Genomic DNA, 20,940 nt, shown 5'->3' on the forward strand with positions numbered 1-20,940 from the left:
TTCTAGAAAGGAATTGGGACCAAAGATGTGCTGCAAAGTTTTACAACAGAAAAACAGAAAAAATTTCCTAATGGTAACATATCTTTACAGCCAAAGACTTTTTATCCTAGTGAAAACCACTGAATTCCAGAACCGTAAAATAATAAATTTGTGCTGTTTTAAGCCACTAAGTTTTTGGTAAACTGTTACAGCTGCAACAGGAAACTGATACAAGTAATAATACCCCAAATGGGTCCCTTTAGTGAAGTTGTTATTATGGGAATGGGTATTTTTGTCATAACACTGATGGGCTCCCAGGCACTTCCTCCAGTACACAGTAGCATCAGTGCCGAAGGAAAATCTGCTCCCCGACCTCACTGGGAAGGGTTTGTAAAAGCTGGGCTCTGCATCTAAGCAGTTACTAGTCACCGGCATAAGCTTCCACCATCCCTGAAATCCCTCATCCCACTGCCCCAGCCCTCCATTCCCTCTGTAATTCTCCAGGGGACCTCAACAAAGGCCTGCCTTCATCCCACATTGCACACTGCTGTCAGGTTCCTCTTTATTTTCACTCCCATCAAAGCCTCTTCTTGCTCAGAACTTGCAACGACCACTGTCGCCCCCTGGCTAGACTAGGATGCCGGCTTTCATGACCCTCCTTGTGAGCCTCAACGCTGCTCCAGCCTCACCTCCCTTCCCACAGCCTCAGCTCCAGCCAGAAGGGTAGATTCAGGCTCTTGGGGCTTTCCTTGGCCAGAGTACTTTTTCTACCCATTCTCTCTTTTTTATCTGACAAAATTTAATCCATTTTTGCTGGCTTACCTGAAACACCACTTTCTCCATCAAACCACTGTATTCTTCAAAACATTGTTCTCTCACCCCCATCTGAAGTTCCATGACCTTTCATAAAGTGCCTAGCACAATGCCTGGCATTAATACATTCCTCTCACTTGCGGCATTTATTTTCTTCTCATCTCATCCCTGCTCCTAAATCCAACATTGCATCAGCACTGTCTCACTTATATCTGGTATGATACCCAGTTGACAGATGCCAACACAACCAACGTAAGTTTGGATACCAGACGCTATTCTGTATGCAGACTTAGAGGATCTATGGGGAGGACCACTCTATTCCTTTAGAACCTTCCATGGTTCCCTTACCTAAAATCTGAGGTTTAGGAATGCCTAGATTGTGATGCATTGGCTTAGTTGCTCCTCGGCATGTGGAATCTTCCTAGATCAGGGATCAAACCCACATCCCCTGCACCACCAAAGAAGTCTGCCAATGAAAGTCTTAGTGAATAAATAATTTTGGTTTTAGGATAAGGTTAAGACGAATAAGCATTAGTCACAGGGTATTTCAAGGATAAGCCCCGTGTATACTAGGTAACACTGCTAACCCAAGTTCTTTAGAAGAGAGATATTATTTAAATACCACTCATCTCAACTTGGGCTTCAGATTCTCATGCTGTCAGCCATTTTTTCACATCTGCTCGTGAAGACATTATTTTTCCTCTAGAACATGAAATTTCATTCCACGGATCGTGAAGTGATGTGGGTCCTGCTGTCTTCCAGAAATGATGGAAAACAGCACCAACAATATTTTATGATGACTTGTGAATAATTTAAAACTCATCTTTATCTTTTTAAAAGTATAGTTATTTTGATCAAGCAATGAAATTACCTCGACTCTATTCTAAGGATACTCCAAAGTACAGCGGGAAAAAATACACAGAGATCTTCATCATTTGCAGAGATAAACCTGACACCTGAGCCATTACAAATGGCTCTAAGACACTTAAACAACAAAAATATATTAAGAATGTCCCTAGGTATAAGAGAGTAATGAAATAAACCTTGGGACAGCCCCTAGATGCAATACTCTATACCTGTGTATGTAAACACTTAAAAAGAAAGGGCACTGGCATTGGATGTTGGTGCCCTGGAAGCAGCATCATGCAAATCCCACCTGTCCATCTAAAGGTGGAGAGCACAGGCAAGTGATTCCGATTCATTCTTTGTAATACACCTTCTTGGCTATGGACTTTGCGCAAAGTTACTCAGATTCTTTAAGTCTCAATTTCTTTGACTACAAAATGAGAATAAAAATAGAGCCTACCACAGATGAGCATCATGAAGACTTAATAAGTTAATGAATAGGAGATGCTTAGTCCAATGTTGGCCATCAACCAGTAGTACACTTTCAAATCTAATGCTTTAAAAAAGTGGGAGATAAAATCGTATATGCAATATGATCCCCCAACTATATTAAAAAACATAAAATTTTACATTGAACAATGCTTTAACTAATTATATTAACATATTTCCCCGTTTTTACTTTTTTATTTTCTAAGATTCTATACTTTTAGATATCCTTATATTGTTGTTCAATCACTCAGTCATGTCCGACTCTTTGCAACTCTTGCTCAAACTCATGTCCATTGAGTCAGTGATGCCAACTCAATGGATATAATGGGGATAAAAAGCCATCAGTTTTACTTTAAAAGTTCATTTCCAAAAGGTTTGCATTAAAATATGCACATGCATACATACACAAGTATATATACATACATACATACATATGTATATATATATTTGATAGTTGATTCAAATATTTTTATTTAGTCATTTCTCCCTGATAACTTTATTCATAGGATAGCCTATTTAAACTACTTACTCAGCTTAAGTAAGCAATGTCTAAAAGATCAAATTAAGCCATAGCTTTCTGACAAAAGGATAGGCTTTACTCTTCTATTTCTTTTAACTATGACCATGACCTTTTCCAGCTACCCAGGTAAAAGAAATTTCACAGGAAGAAAGCTGTCTGGTAATTTGAACAAATGCACAAGGTCAGAAATTTAGCTGATTTGTTGGACTCCCTGAAGCTGACCTTGCACAGCTGAAAGCTCTCCCAGCTGAGTTCCAGTCATCTGCCTAGTTCTGGAGTCTTCTCCCGGGGACTGTACTCATTTAACAAATGTGAGGCAGCCAAAGTCTTTCATCCAGCAAGATCTTCTTTTAACTCATGGCCTGTATGAGTCAGCTTTTAATTCTAGGACCAGATATAAAATGTATACACCCTTCAACCCAGAAATTCCATTTTTAGGGACTTATTCTACTAAAAACAAAAACAACTTTACATGAAATGTGCACTGAAGAATGCTTCTTGAAGCGTATTTTTTAATGGTTATACCAATAAAAAATTGAATAACAAATTAAATGTCTGCCAAATGCAGTCATTTGGCAGAAAAATGAGATACATCCGTATGTACTGACTGTACTGACCTGGAAAGACGTCTTTACTAAATAAGTAAGTGAGGCAGAAGAAGTACCAGAACAAAGTGCAAAGCATGAACTCTTGCAAAAATTATACTCAGATGCACAAAACATGGAAATTCACATCAGAGATTAATTCTAAGGCATGCATGCATGCATGGTATTAGAGCTAGGGGAAAGATCAGTGATTATCACAAACACTTCTCTATCATTTTAATTTGCTGCAATGACCGTATAATGACAGAGGCTGTGAGGATATAGTAGGAGAGCTTAGGACCCAGAGCCACAGTGCCTGGGCTCAAATCCCAGCTCTACTTCTTTCTAGTCAACACTGCTATTCCTCTGCTTCCTCTTCTTTCAAATCAAGATAATGATAGGACCTACCTCTGGGTTGTTAACAGATTAAATACCTTAATACATTTAAAATAAAACCCTCAGTTGCATGTATTAGGATGTCTACTACCCAGAGAGAGAGAAAGAGAGAGGAAGAAAGATAGAAAGGTGGAGGGAGAGAGAATAACAACTATTGCTGAGGATGTGGAGCAATTAGAACCTATGTTCACTGTTGGTGGAAATGTAAAATACTGCAGCCTCTATAGAAAACAGTATGGGTGGTTCCACTAAGAACTAAAAAGAAAACTACCATGGGATTCAGCAATTCCACTTCTGGCTATAGACCCAAAAGAACTGGAGGCAGGGTCTCAAACAACCATCTGTACACCATGCACACATGGAAATGTAAAATACTGCAGCTTCTATAGAAAACAGTATGGGTGAATACATTTGAATCAGTTCTAATGAGGTGGGTGAAACTGGAGCCTATTATACAGAGTGAAGTAAGCCAGAAGGAAAAACACCAATACAGTATACTAACGTATATATATGGAATTTAGAAAGATGGTAACAATAACCCTGTATATGAGACAGCAAAAGAGACACTGATGTATAGAACAGTCTTTTGGACTCTGTGGGAGAGGGAGAGGGTGGGAAGATTTGGGAGAATGGCATTGAAACATGTATAATATCATATATGAAACGAGTTGCCAGTCCAGGTTCGATGCACAATACTGGATGCTTGGGGCTGGTGCACTGGGACGACCCAGAGGGATGATATGGGGAGGGAGGAGGGAGGAGGGTTCAGGATGGGGAACACGTGTATACCTGTGGCAGATTCATTTTGATATATGGCAAAACCAATACAATATTGTAAAGTTAAAAAATAAAATAAATTAATAATAATTTAAAAAAAAGAAAATAGTATGGGTGGTTCCTCTAAGAACTAAAAAGAAAACTACCATGGGATTCAGCAATCCCACTTCTGGCTATAGACCCAAAAGAACTGGAGGCAGGGTCTCAAACAGCCATCTGTACACCATGCACACAGCAGCATTCACAACAGCCAAGAAGCAGAAGCAACCTAAGTGTCCGTCAAAGGATGAACGGATAAACACAATGTGGTCCATACAGCAAATGGAAGTCGTTTTTTTTCAGTCTTAAAACGGAAGGAAACTCTGACGCATGCTATCTCATAGATGAATCTTGAGGACGTTATGCTAAGTGAATATACCAGTCACCAAAGGACAAATACTTTGCGATTCTACTTATATGAGGTACTTAGTGAAGACAGGAAGTAAAGTGGTGGTTTCCAGTGGATCCAAGGAGGAGGGAGTGGGGAGATAGTGTTTAAAGGGTATGGTTTCACTTTTGAAGATAAAAAGAAGTCTGGGAATGGATTGTGGTGATGGCTGTACAATATATGTACTTGATGCCACTGAACTGCACACTTTTAAATGGTTTAGCCGGAACATTTTATTTTACCACAATTTACCAATTATTTACCAAATCTCACCATAATTTTTAAAACTTTAATAAAATAAAAAATAAAACCCTTAAAACATTATCTTGCCCAAAATAAGTACTTAATAAATTTTAGTAGTAATAATAATGTGACACTCATTATACCCCGGAGAAGGCAATGGCACTCCACTCCAGTACTCTTGCCTGGAAAATCCCATGGACAGAGGAGCCTGGTAGGCTGTAGTCCATGGGGTCGCTAAGAGTCGGACAGGGCTGAGCAACTTCACTTTCACTTTTCACTTTCATACATTGGAGAAGGAAATGGCAACCCACTCCACTATTCTTGCCTGGAGAATCCCAGGGACGGGGGAGCCTGATGGGCTGCATCTATGGGGTTGCACAGAATCGGACACGACTGAAGTGACTTAGCAGCATTATATCCCACTTTTGCATTTTAAAAATGAGATTTTCCCAAACTAAGCTAAGATGAAGATCCTCACCTACCCACAACTCAAGTTCTTTCAGCAATTTTATATTAATCACACTAACTCTGCATGAATATCAAAAGTCTTCTTCTGAAGCTTCTTTTTTTAAACATATCCCCTCTAGCAAGGCAAAGAAGGTTTTTCACAGCCAGGAGCTAACGCTTAGCTAGTACCTCTGGCCATTAAGGAACAGAGGAGAAAAGCATTTGCCTTCACTTGGCACTGAGACAGAGGCCAAGAAACGGCGATTCTGCACTCACAAGCCTCTGGCAAGGAGAAGCACTGTTCTGCTCTTGTTTTCAGCTTCACCTCTATCTCCTAAATTGCTGTAGCCCAGCCACCACCAAAGCAACAGTGTCAAACTATTCCCAGGTGGAATTAGTGGTAAAGAACCCTTCAGGGCAACACACTCCAGTATTCTTGCCTGGAGAATCCCATGGACAGAGGAGCCTGGCAGGCTGTGGTACATAGGGTCACAAGGAGTTAGATATGACTGAAGCGACTTAGCATGCAGCACACACACATTTTGCTACCATATTCAGCAGCTATTGTACAGGAATAAAATTTGCCACAACAAAATGTCTCTTTGGCCTGAGAATTATTGTGAGCTAAAAACAATCAAGGCCCTTAAGACTCAGGAAGAAACTCTGACCTTCCCCCTGAGTGCCTAAAATAATTCAGAGAGCCTGTTCACAGAATAGAGCTATCACAGACATATCTGCAAAGAACATGGGCTCGGAGTGGTGAGAAAACTCTAGGCAGAGCTGACATTTGAGTCCAGGCCGTGCCTAGTTGTCTCTACAATGTCCAGCAACATTTGTTTACTGAACACTTGTTTTTCCATTTCCATGTCAGTTGCCTTCTTCCCCTTTGAAATCCCAAACCACTACCTTCAACATCCTCTTTTGACTTTAGTTGAAGATGGTATGTAAGATGAGGGCTTCTGCTATTTTGGTGAGTTACTCAGTTTTCCTGGGTCTCTCTCATATACAATACTATTAAACTTGGTTCGATTTTCTCCTGTTAATCTTTCTCTTGCCAATTTAATTCTCAGAGCAGCTAGAAGAACCTAGAAGGAGAGAGAAAAATTTCTTCCTCTTCAACACCACCATACAATATGATCTCCTTGGTCCTTTTTAGCACAATGTCATGAGATGCACAGAGAGGGATATCTTAAAATGTAACATGCATCCCCATATGGAGAAAACAGAATGAGCTGTATGAAGAAATCAGAATTTAAATACATACTGATTCAAATTTAACTAACATTTATTAAGCACCCCTAGTATACAAGAATGTACCAAGAAATTTGACACATTGCATTATTTAAAGCTCATAACTGCCTTCCAAAATACGTAATATAATCACCATTTTCTAAGTCAGGAAATGTCTTCTGAATTCCTAGCATTATTTTCTACTTCTTGGAAAGTTGAATTCGCTGAGTCACACTTGAAAAGATTGTTGAGCCACTTCTGTTTCTCTCTTTGGTTCGCTGGCACAGACTCAGCTGTGCTGACTTTGGTGGAAGAAGCAGGGTAAATGACACTGGTGCTTTGCTTCCTAACTGCCCAACATTTGCACATAAAAAAGGTCAAACTAAAATAATGCCTGGAAGGGAAAGAAGTTACAGAGGGAGACAAACAGTCCCACGTTTGCCAAGGGCCAGCCTTAGCTTCCTCTCAGGTTAGTGGGAACTTCATGCGCCTCTGGTCCTTCCCTCCGGCAGACCTAGCAGCCACATTCTTCTAATTTATTTCAAACACTTTTCCTTTTACTTAAAGCCCGAGACCAGATTATAATCACAACAATGACCACAACAGCAGAGAGAGAATTCAGAGCCAGACACTGTGAACAGCCCTTTAGGAATGATCCCCCTTACACTTAAATTACAGATGAGGAATGGGAGTCCTATTGAGGCAAAAGTGGCTAGTATAGTCCTTGAATCCAGGTTTGACTTCACAGCCTGGGTATTTAACCAAGGGAAAGCCAGTGATAGGCAATGAATGCAGAACCCAAGTTCCTTGGGAGCTGCCTCTGTGCTCCATCCATCACAGTCTCTCCGGCACTTATTGTCAGCACGCACTAGGTGCTCCATGAATATTTACTGAATCAAAGAAACACCACTGTAAGATGGAGAGTGACCAAGAATCTGATCTCAACCTCCCCACCCGGACTCAGGCAGGTGCTGTCTGCTCAGCATCCTGTGAGCAAGCATCCCCAGTTATTAACGGCCGGTCCCCTGAGAAGCAGCAAGTCGTGTATTTCCTGAAACTGGTCAAAGAACATACACCACTCCCACGCTTACTGATTTCAACGACAAGAAACAACCAAACAACCACCTCTTGCAGCACAAAAAAAGATGGATTTGACCTTTGGTTTTGTTAAACTCTCAAGACAGGAGTTAAAATCCTGGTCACTGGTTCTGCCAGTCTCTCCCATTTAGAGTGTTCCTGTCTCTACCATCTAGAGTGTTCCAAAGACTGACAATGAATTTAGCCATTAATCTAGAGATATTTACTTACATATATTCTACTTTCTCCAACCATTTCAAAGGAAAATAAACTAAGCGCTGTCCTTAACCACTTTATTTTATGCCATAAAACAGAAAGCAAATAAAACATGACTTCTTGCAGCTGTTTTTGTTTGTTAATGTCTAGGGTAGAATAAAGGAAAGATCTAGCCCCAAATTCTCCATAGCAAATTGCCAGTTGGCACTTTCCAGTTTCAGTGAAAAAAAAAAAAAGCCTTGAAGTATGTGAATAGATTTTAATTCAAACATTAATATCTAATCCTAAGTGACTGGTATCACACCGTTGTCTATTTTCAAAGAGTCACTCACTAGAATAAGCTGAAAAGTCCCTAGGAGCCTATGTTAGCAGAGAGGTCCTCAGTGAAATGGGAAAGTTGTGTAAAAAGAAATGAGAAAATGTGGCCAAATGCAGTCTTGGTGAAATGCCCAGAAGCTGGGCACATGTGCTCCTACAATTTAGTCATAGATAGATGAATATGGTATCACTATGTCTGTCTGTCTATCTGTCTCACACATGCCACACATGCAGACTCCACTGAAAGTTTTTCTGTGTACATATTATCAAAAAAAAAAAAAAAACAATTGTAAAGGATCTGGTATTTTTTATAGACAGATATCACACAAATACCAAAAACACAGGAGTTGAGAGACCTAAAAACAGTTTTCTTTTAAGGTACATTCGCTGCAGTTCAACTCATAAAATTTACTTACAATTAGTTAGTCTCCGTGGTTGTGTGGAGAAAGAAGCATGGGTGTGTTAGGATCAGTCACACACAGCTTGACTCTCATTATATATCTCACTTTATACACACATACACACACAGGCAATTTAATTAACTTTTCTGAATTGAAGTCACATTGCCTATTCAATAGGAGTGTCATGAGGATTAAATAAGATGACACAAGTAGAAAACATGGCTCATAACAGATATTCAATAAATGTTACATGCTACCATGATGGAGAGGCCAGGTCATGATGGCAAAAGGCTGTTAAAAATAATTACCAAAGAGAATCTTTACAGTGCTTAGGAAAAGCCTCAGCACAGCCTCATTCAGTCACTTTTGCTGAATGAGAGAATGCATTCCATACTCATGCATGACAAATACAGTAACGCTACATCAGAGTGAGAGAGCAATTAAAATTACACAAATAAATCCATCCTGTAACCTTTAAACTACCTATACATTCTTGACAATCCAGTTCTCTGAAGGTCCTGCTTTGTGCTCATTATCCTCTTCCCAAAGTTCAAACAACCTTGACAATGTTAAAGGTAGGTATTTCTAAACTACTCTCTGAAGACCTAATGACTGGTTTAGTCTTAGGCCCAACGAGGCCACCCAAGAGTTCAGTTCACTGTATCTGCTTAAACTACAGCCCTTTCTTCAAAGCCAAAAGAGAAAGTAAACAAGCAAGAAGCAAGAAATGCCGAACAGATTCTATGACTGACTGAAAACTTGCAGCAGTTGGCTCTGCCCTTATCCACAAGGACTGGGGCTTTTCCTTGACTCAAGAAGTAACGCATTTTCTGCTTTCACACCTTTCTTAGGTGATTCATTTCCCAATCACTTTCCCAGTGGAGTGTCTATCCTTGTGAAAAGGAAATGTTAATCAGTCCTCATACACCACTTGTCCATACCTGTCTCTACTTGCCTCCCTTCTCCATCAGGTCTTACATCACACTGACACTAATGTATGTTTCTAAGGTTCAAAATTTTACTCAAGATTCCCATCCTCACAGAGAGACTTTGCTTAGCACTCCCAACTTGATCAATCTGTGCTGAATACAATCAACATTCTCCACATCATCTCAACTTGATTATAGTCACATCTGTCTGTGCATCGCTTTGAAAGAGCGAGCATTGCTCCTCCATTGTTTTCTGTCACATATTAACCAGAAATCTCTTCACCAGGTATTGCCTAATACACACCAGGGAACAATGGAGGGAAATCTGTATTTTCCATGTTTTTTAAAGGTCACGTCCCTTAAGACTTTTCTAAAACCATAATTGCACACTGTGGGTACTTAGCAAAGATGGCTATTTCACTGCTCATTAGGAAAGTTGTTGTATGCTGTTTTAGGAAACTGCTGTAGTCAAATTTGGAGTCATATTGGATACAAGGCCAAGCTGATCTTGTTTAACTTCATATCAACATTAAAATGATGTAGCACATAAAATAACAGTGTTTCCAAGTTAGACTTTTCAAAATCTTTTATCACATTTAAAACCTTTGCATGCATAGCACATTTTTTTAAATTACATACTTACTAGATGCAATCTCAAAAACAGAATGATCTCTGTTCATTCCCAAGGCAAACCTTTCAATATCACAGTAATCCAAGTCTATGCCCTGACCAGTAATGCTGAAGAAGCTGAAATTGAATGGTTCTATGAAGACCTACAAGACGTTCTAGAACTAACAACCAAAAAAAAAAAAAAATGTCATTTTCATTATAGGGGACTGGAATTCAAAAGTAGGAAGTCAAGAGATTGTAACAGGCAAATTTGGCCTTGGAGTACGGAATGAAGCAGGGCAAAAGCTAACAAAGTTTTGCCAAGAGAACGCACTGGTCATAGCAAACACCCTCTTCCAACAACACAAGAGAAGACTCTATACATGGACATCACCAGATGGTCAACACTGAAATCAAATTGATTATATTTTTTTGCAGCCAAAGATGGAGAAACTCTATAGTTAGCAAAAACAAGACCAGGAGCTGACTGTGGCTCAGATCATGAACTCCTTATTGACAAATTCAGACTTAAATTGAAGAAAGTAGGGAAAACCACTAGACCATTCAGGGATGACCTAAATCAAATCCCTTACAATTATACACTGGAAGTGACAAACACATTCAAGGGATTAGACCTGACAGACAGAGTGCCTGAAGAACTATGGATGGAGGTTCGTGACACTGTACAGGAGGCAGTGATCAAGACCATGCTCAAGAAAAAGAAATGCAAAAAAGCAAAATGGTTGTCTGAGGAAGCCTTACAAATAGCTGAGAAAAGAAGAGAAGCTAAAGAAAAAAGGAGAAAAGGAAAGATATACTCATTTTAATGCAGAGTTCCAAAGAATAGCAAGGAGAGATTTTAAAAACCCTTCCTCAGTGATCAGTGTAAAGAAATAGAGGAAAACAACAGAATGGGAAAGACTAGAGATCTCTTCAAGAAAATTAGAGATACCAAGGGAACACTTCATGCAAATATGGGCACAATAAAAGACAGAAATGGTATGGACCTAACAGAAGCAGAAGATATTAAGAAGAGGTGGCAAGAATACACAGAAGAACTATAAAAAAAAGATCTTCATGACCCAGATAACCACAATAGTGTGATCACTCACCTAGAGCCAGACATCCTGGAATGTGAAGTCAAGTGGGCCTTAGGAAGCATCACTACAAACAAAGCTAGTGGAGGTGATGGAATTCCAGTGGAGCTATTTCAATTCCTGAACGATGATGCTGTGAGAGTGCTGCACTCAATATGCCAACAAATTTAGAAAACTCAGCAGTGGTGACAGGACTGGAAAAGGTCTGTTTTCATTCCAATCCCAAAGAAAGGTAATGCCAAAGAATGCTCCAACTACTGAATAATTGCACTCATCTCACTCGCTAGCAAAGCAATGCTCAAAATTCTCCAAGCTAGGCTTCAATAGTATGTGAACCGTGAACTTCCAGGTGTTCAAGCTTGATTTAGAAAAGGCAGAGCAACCAGAAATCAAATTGCTAACATCCACTGGATCATCAAAAAAGCAAGAGAGTTCCAGAAACACATCTATTTCTGCTTTCTTGACTATGCCAAAGCCTTTGACTGTGTGGATCACAACAAACTGGAAAATTCTTCAAGAGATGGGAATACTAGACCACCTGACCTGCCTCCTGAGAAATCTGTATGCAGGTCAGGAAGCAACATTTAGAACTGGACATGGAACAACACACTGGTTCCAAATTGGGAAAGGAGTATGTCAAGGCTGTATACTGTCACCCTGCTTATTTAACTTATACGCAGAGTACATTATGTGAAATGTCAGGCTGTATGAACCACAAGCTGGAATCAAGATTGCTGGGAGAAATATCAATAACCTCAGATATGCAGATGACACCACCCTTATGGCAGAAAGTGAAGTACTAAAGAGCCTGTTGATGAAAGTGAAAGAGGAGAGTGAGAAAGTTGGCTTAAAACTCAACATTCAGAAAACTAAGATCAATGCATCTGGTCCCATCACTTCATGGCAAATAGATGGGGAAACAATGGAAACAGTGACAGACTTTATTTTGGGGGGTTCCAAAATCACTGCAGATGGTGACTGCAGCCATTAAATTAAAAGACGCTTGCTCCTTGGAAGAAAAACTATGACCAACCCGGACAGCATATTAAAAAGCAGAGACATTAGTTTGTCAGCAAAGGTCCATCTAGTCAAAGCTATGATTTTTCCTGTAGTTGTGTATGGATGCGAGAGTTGGACCACAAAGCTGAGTGCCGAAGAATTGATGCTTTTGAACTGTGGTGTTGGAGAAGACTCTTGAGAGTCCCTTGGACTGCAAGGAGATCCAATCAGTCCATCCTGATGGAAATCAGTGCTGAATATTCATTGGAAGGACTGATGTTGAGGTTGAAACTCCAATATTTCGGCCGCCTGATGTGAAGAACTGACTCATCTGAAAAGACCCTGATGCTGGGACAGATTGAAGGCAGGAGGAGAAGGGGATGACAGAGGATGAGATGGTTGGATGGCATCACCAACTTGATGGACATGAGTTTGAGTAAGCTCCGGGAGTTGGTGATGAACAGGAAAGCCTGGAGTGCTGCAGTCCATGGGGTCGCACAGACTGAGTGACTGAACTGACTGACTTGATTTAAGATCTTTTTAATACTTCCTTTTCCAGAAATAGCAAGCGAGGCTGTTCAGGCTAATTCCTTGTCACTCTGGTCTATTAAAAACAACTAAACTCAATCTAAAATAATTTTAAAAGCATCAGAGTGACAGGAGTGTAAGAAACTATTAGGACAAAAATATAAGGGATGTTGGGAACCAAAGACCTAAGTAGAGCACCCACATTCTTCTCACCTCAAGGGCATCTGCCATAGCCAGTAACTCTGGGCTTCTGCTTTGACAGCCTCCTGGAGAAAAGGGAAAAGAATCAAGACCCAAAGATGGGGATATTATAGATACTGTCCGTGCTACGTGGATAGGATGAGTGTGAACCATACACAAACACTACTTCTACCCCTAACTATGGGCAACTATAAGGATGGCTCTTGGTATTAAAAAGGAGAAAAGAGAAAAAGAAAAACTATTCCATGTGGTCAAAGATCCACAACCGTGACTGTAACCTAAGGTCACTATGCCTTTGGGGTCCTGATAATCTTAAACCATGGACTTGTTTTTAGTAATATAGTGGTAGTATCCAAAAATATTTTACAGAGACAAATGTATAAATTCTCTGGAGAATGGTATCTTCTTCCTAGGCCTTAAGCATTATTCCAGTACGTTTTAAGAATAAAGAATAGCACAAAATTTAAATAGATAGGGAAAAACAGTTATCACAAATCAGAGTCGGTAAGAAACCCACAAATATTGAAACTATCAAATACAGATTTTAGAATAGCTATGCTTACACTAGGTAAAGAAATTAAAAAAAAAAAACAAACAGGCAAAATGTATCTGCAAAGAATAGGAAACATTTTATAAAAAATGACAAAGCAGGTTTTTATTTTCTGTACACTGGAAACTAACACAACATTGTAAATCAATTATATTTCAATCAAAATATATATGTATTCAATAAAAGTGATCAAGTAGGTGTTTTAAAACACCAAATAGAATTTCTACAATTAAAAAAATACAACCAAATTAAAACATGGTTGGAGAAGGAAATCATAAATTAGAGTTAATAAGAGCAGTGGTGATTTGGAAGATAGGTCAGATGACATTTAACATACAGCTATAAAAATAAAAAATGAAAAATACAAAAAATAATTTAGATACATGGAAGATAGAATGTAATGTCTAATATATCTCATTATAGTTACAGAAGAAGAAAATAGAATAGGGAAGAGGTAATATTTGTAGAGGTGATGGTTGAGAATTTTCCAGAACTGATGACAGATAGCAACCCATAGATTAAGAAGCACCGACAATCTTAAGAGTAAGTTTTTAAACTATAATTTTACATAGCATACTGAAAATACAGAAAGACTAAGAGAAAAATCGTAAAGCATACAGAGGGGAAGGGGGGCATTATCTTCAAAGGAAAAACACACCTATATCAACTTCTCTACAACAAAGTGAGCAAGAAGAGAGTGGAATGATATCATCAATGTGCTGAAAGAAAACAACTGTCTATCATATTCTCAACTCAGAAAACACAATTTCAAGAACAAAAGGAACACATATTTGTTTTTAGACAACAAAAACAAAGAGATTTCATCTATAGCAAACCTTAAGGATCTGCAGACGAGAAATGAACGATTGCAGACAGAAGGTCTAAGAACAAAGAGAGTGAAAAATAGAGAAAATGGTAAATATGTATGCATATCTAAAAGAACATTAACTCTATGTGGCCATAGGTCAACAATGTCTTAAGATTAAAATACACAGAATGAAAGGCATGAGTCAGGAGGGGGTATATGTAGATAAAAATATTCTAAATACATCAGATCTTCTGGGAGAAGGGTTTAAAAACTGGATTAATTTTGATTTTGATAACTTAAGTATAACCATTGCAATTTTTAGAGTAACTACCAAATAGCTTAAAAACTGAATTTATAATTTCAAAACCACAAAGGAAAATGGAATCATAAAAATAATAAATGCAAAAGTCAAGAAAGATGAGATAAAGAAACATAAAACAAACAAAGCAATAGAAAACACAAACCAGGATGAAGATTTAAAAGTATTTAAAAGTGATGATATTAAGTAGCTATGGGCTAAGCTCCAGTGGAAAGAAAGAGGACAAATATTTTCAGTCTGAATTAAAACAAAATCCTACTATTTATTATCTAAGGGAAACATCTAAACATAAGAATACAAAAGAGTTAAACAAAAATCTGGAAAAAGTATTATGCAAATAACCATTAAAATTGGTGTGGCTACATTAATATGAAACAAAATTGACTTCAAGGTAAAAAGCATTATTAGATATGAGAATCACTTCATACTAACAAAACATTCAATGTACCAGAAAGTCATTATAATTTTAAATGCATATATACCTAACAGCTAGCCTAAAATATTTATAATGCAATACTGACAGAATTACAAGGATGAACAGAAAAATTCATAATCATAGTTGGAGATTTTAAACATTTTCCTCAGTAACTGACAGAATAAGCAGACTCCCTCCCCAAGAGAAGTAAAATACAGGTGACTTGAGGATTGTGATTAAAATCATCAACAAATGGAAGTTTTACAACAGTATAATCCACGATTATAGAACTCACATTCTTGTAGTCTACAAAGAACCTTTATAAACAGTGACCATACACCGGACTTTAAAATAATCTCAACAAATTTCTAAGGAGAAAAATCATACACAGAATGATCTTCTATCAGAAGCTAGAAATAATTTAAAAATTTGAAATAAAAAAAAATTTCTAAATAATTACTGAATCGAAGAACAAAATGTACTAGAAAACAGAAAATTTTATATCAAGTAGTAATAAAATGCAAATGTTAAAAACTATGGGATGTATAGCTTTTATCCCACACAGAAACAGACACTGAAATATTATATAATGTTGGAATATTATGTTATGGATATTATCATGTTATGAACATTAATTTGGAACATTAATTTATGGTTACCCTATCTAAGCCCAAATTCTCCACCTAGTCATACAGCAGAGAAACTCACAACAGTGTGCCCAGAAATATATGTACCAGAATATTCATAGCGTTATTTTTTGCAGAAGCCCCAAGTTGGAAACAACCTAAATACCCAACAGTAGAAGAGATCAATGTACTGTGATATGTTTATACAATGAAATACCATCCAGCAGTGAAAAATGAATAAACTGCTGCCAATTACACATATACAATCAGCATGGATATACCTTAGAAGCACACTGTGGAACAGAAGAGGCCACACATAAAAGAAAACATACAGTATGATCCTATTCATATTAAGTTTAAAAACAGGCAAAACTAAACTGTGTTGTTTTGGAATACGTGTATAAACAATAAGACTGAAAGTAAAAGTAAGACAATAATTCCCACAAAAGTGATACACTCATTAATTTCTTGGGAAGAAAGGCAGTGTTGTGCTAGGTAAGGAGTTCTTGAAAGGCAGCCGGGGGGTGCTGAGAACTGCACCCAGACAATCAAAGCTATGGGGCAGCGCATTTTAGGAAGAAGGAACAGCAAGTGCAAAGGCCTAAAGGTAGGAATGAGTCGGCAAAGTGATGTCCCTGGAGCCTAGTGGGAGGAGATGAAGTCAGAGAGGCCAACAGCCAAGACCTAGATGAGGCAAGGGCCCTGCAGGCCAGGGTGACTCGTTTAGCTTAGATTTTACTAAACGGCATAGACCGGCAGGGGGACCTTCCCAGGTGGCTCAGTGGTAAAGATTCTACCTGCAAATCAGGAAATGTTGGTTCGATCCCTGGGTGGGGAAGATTCCCTGGAGGAAGAAACAGCAACCCACTCCAGTATTCTTGCCTGGAGAATCCCATGGACAGAGGAGCCTGGCAGGCTACATACAATCCATGGGGTTGCAAAGAGTCAGACATGACTGAGTGAAAGTGAAAGTCGCTCAGTTGTGTCCGACTCTTGGACAACCCCTTGGAATTCTCCAGGTCAGAATACTGGAGTGGATAGCCTTTCCCTTCTCCAGGGGATCTTACCAACCCAGGAAGACATGACTGAGCACACACCCAAAGAAGAGACAGGGACAGAGGCAAGCGTCTTGTAAGAGCACCAAGTGGTTATCCAAGTGCCAGGCCAGGGCAGGGGTGATAAGAGGAAGACTCGAAAAGAGGGCACCCAGACAAATACTGTTTGATTCTACTTATATGATGTACTTAGAATAGTCAAATTAATAGGATCAGAAAGCACTCTGGGAGATGCCAGGGGCAGGGGACTCTGAAGCAATGAGAATGAGCCAAAAGCGGAGAAAGAGGGATGGAGGCGGGGCCTGAGTCAAAATGTGCACAGAACTCTGAGCAGTGACTTATGTCTGGAGCATAACATGCAAGGAAGGGACTATTGAGCAAGGATGGCTGAGCCCTTTGAACTTGAGGCCACAGGAAAACAAGGTTTAGGCCATTTACAGACACAGACCATGGGCTTCCCTGGTGGCTCAGTGGTGAGGAGTCCACTTACCAATGCAGGAGACATGGTTTGATCCCTGGTCTGAGAGGATCCCACATGCCAAGAAGCAACTAAGCCTGTGTGCCACAACTATTGAGCCTGTCCAAAGCCACAAATACTGACACTACATGCTGCCACTACTGAAGCCATGGGTCCTAGAGTCCGTGCTCCACAGCAAGAGAAGCCACCATAATGGGAAGCCTGTGCATTGCGACAAAGAGTAGCCCGTGCTTGCCTCAACTAGAGAAAAGCCGCCATAGCAATGAAGACGCAGCACACTCCATGAAGACATACACATGGCCCACAAACACATGAAAAGATGCTCAACGTGGCTCATTATTAGAGAAATGCAAGTCAAAACTACAGTGAAACATCACTTCACACCAGTCCAAATGGCCATCACCAAAAAATCTACAAACATTAAATGCTGGAGAGGGTGTGGAATACCCTTGCACTGTTGGTGGGAATGTAAACTGATACAGCCAGCCACTGTGGAAGACAGACTGGAGATTCCTCAAAAAACTAGGAATAAAACTACCATATAACCCAGTAATTCCACGACTAGGTATACAACCCGAGGAAACCAGAATTTAAAAAGACACATGTACTTCAATGTTCCTTGAAGCACTATTTACAATAGCCAGGACATGGAATCAACCTAGATGTCCACCAACAGACGAACGTCTAAAGAACTGTAGTACATATATACAGTGGAATATAACTCAGCCATAATTTGAGTCAGTTCTAATGAGGTGGATGAACTTAGAACCTATTATACAGAGTGAAGTAAGTCAGAAAGAGAAAAATATTTTATACTAATGCATATGTACGGAATCTAGAAAGTGGTACTGATAAATCTATTTGCAGCGCAGCAGTGGAGGCACAGACATAGAGAACAGACATATGGACATGGGGGAGGGGGAGAAGGGAGAGGGTGGGATGTATGGAGAGAGTAACACAGAAACATATACATTACCATATGTAAAACAGGTTGCCAATGGGAATTTGCTATGTGACTCAGGGACCTCAAACTGGGGCTCTGTAACAACCTAGGAAGGTGGGATGGAGAGGGAGGTGGGAGGAAGGGGACGTAGGTATACCTATGGCAGATTCATGGTGACGTTTGGCAGAAACCAACACAATATTATACAGCAATTATCCTTAAAAATAAATAAATTTAATTATTAAGAAAAGACTCAGCACAGCTAGAAATAAATAAATAAATAAATTATTAAAAAAAAAAACAAAAATGCATGCCCTAGGTCTCTAATTTGGAGGCTTTAAAGTGAGTGAAGTCGCTCAGTCGTGTCCGACTCTTTGCGACCCGGTGGACTGTAGCCTACCAGGCTTCTCCGTCCATGGGATTCTCTAGGAAGAATACTGGAGTGGGTTACCATTTCCTTCTCCAGGGGATCTTCCCGACCCAGGGATTGAACCCAGGTCTCCCACATTGGAGGCAGACGCTTTAACCTCTGAGCCACCAGGGAAGCTTTACCCTAAAACATATTGAGCATATTAACTTTGTACCCACATCCCATGTTATTGTTTTATTTGTTAAAAATTTTTAAGATAATTTTTATAACTTTCAGTTGAATTTGTTATCCTAAAGATATGTCAAAATGTACATCATAGTTGAAGCTGTATAATAGATACAGGGAAATTCATTACACTAATTCTCTCTTCTTTTGCACATATGTTAAAATTCCTATAATAATAAGTTACAACTGAAAAAATAATGTATTTCTGCTGTTGAGATTAAAACTTTACTATATTTATACAAAATCTTTGGATGTGAGTTGAACCATTAAATCATATCTTACAGACATTTAATTAAACATTTAATAATTTCAGGGGCAAAAGGATAATTATCAGAGGCAGAGGATTACTTTTTAAATATCAAAAAAGTTTCACTCAAGGGATTTTATGAAAATCCATCTCTTACATTTTTTTGTTTTTGATTTGCTTGACTGTCTTACTAATGAATTCCTTATTTGTAAAGGGAGAAACCTGGATTGAAATCACTTTCTGAGGATATAGTGGACAACGTATAAAGAGAAGAAAACAAAGGAAAAAAATGCTGCTTGTCTTTTTTTCTTATTTCTTTTCTCTTTACGCTTATTTATATGCAGATTTAGAAACTGGCTGGCTGGCTACAGGCATATCTGGATGTGTTTCTTAAAATTAAAAGTCTAAATTAAATAAGAATATCTAATGCATCAAATTAGCCAAAGCTCAAGAGAAATCCACGTGGCAGCTTAAGAATCTTCAGCATGTGTATAGAATTTCTCAGGACAGAAGGGAGTTTGGGATGGAACATACCCCAATTTAACAAGAATGTACTACCTCAGCAGCTCACAGGATAATGAACTAAAAGACACAACAGTGCTTTATTAAAATGGGGACATCTTCCTTAAAGGTAACCATATGCAAAATAGGCTCTCTGATTCAGTTTTGTCCCCTCAGAGACTCCAAAGTTACAGACTGACTGAAGGACATAAGCGACTTGCCCTCCCTCCTCTAAACAAAGAATATGGAAAGGATAAAGATTGAGTAAACACTTGTCAGTTGTCTTAGTCAACCCTGCTCCTGTAATAAAATACCACAGACTGTGTGGCTTACACAATAAACATTTCTTTCTCACAGTTCTAGAGACTGGGAAGTCCAAGGTCAAAGTGACAGCAGATTCAGTTTTTGTTCAGGGCTCTCTGAGCTTCCAGATGTTCAAGCTGGATTTAGAAAAGGCAGAGGAACCAGAGATCAAATTGCCAACAACCGTTGGATCATCGAAAAAGCAAGAGAATTCCAGAAACACATCTATTTCTGCTTTATTGACTATGCCAAAGCCTTTGACTATGTGGATCACAACAAACTGTGGAAAATTCTGAAAGAGATGGGAATACCAGACCACCTGACCTGCCTCCTGAGAAATCTGTATGCAGGTCAGGAAGCAACAATTAGAACTGGACATGTAACAACAGACTGGTTGCAAATTGGGAAAGGAGTATGTCAAGGCTATATACTATCATCCTGCTTATTTAACTTATATGCAGAGTACATCATGTGAAATGTCGGGCTGGATGAAGCACAAGCTGGAATTAAGATTGCAGGGAGAAATATCAATAACAGATATGCAGATGACACCACCCTTATGGCAGAAAGTGAAGAAGAACTAAAGAGCCTCTAGATGAAAGTGAAAGAGGAGAGTGAAAAGGTTAGCTTAAAGCTCAACATTCAGAAAACTAAGATCAATGCATCCAGTCTCATCATTTCATGGCAAATAGATGGGGAAACAATGGAAACAGTGACAGACTTTGGGCTCCAAAATCACTGCAGATTGTGACTGCAGCCATGAAATTAAAAGACGCTTGCTCCTTGGAAGTAAAGTTATGGCTAACCTAGACAGCATATTAAAAAGCAGAGACATTATTTTGCCAACAAAGGTTTGTCTAGTCAAAGTTATGGTTTTTCCTGTAGTCATGTATGGATGTGAGAGTTGGACCATAAAGAAAGCTCAGCACCAAATTGATGCTTTTGAACCATGGTGTTGGAGAAGACTCTTGAGA

At 39.0% G+C, this 20,940-nt stretch overlaps 1 protein-coding gene across 3 annotated transcripts in view; it reads right to left on the reverse strand.

Annotated features, from left to right (window-relative positions):
* Window positions 1-20,940, reverse strand: part of CERS6 (ceramide synthase 6) — a 359,345-nt gene that overhangs the window by 189,526 nt on the left and 148,879 nt on the right. The window lies entirely within an intron of this gene.

Source organism: Bos indicus x Bos taurus, chromosome 2 (assembly GCF_003369695.1).
Source record: "Bos indicus x Bos taurus breed Angus x Brahman F1 hybrid chromosome 2, Bos_hybrid_MaternalHap_v2.0, whole genome shotgun sequence".
Taxonomy (NCBI): domain Eukaryota; kingdom Metazoa; phylum Chordata; class Mammalia; order Artiodactyla; family Bovidae; genus Bos; species Bos indicus x Bos taurus.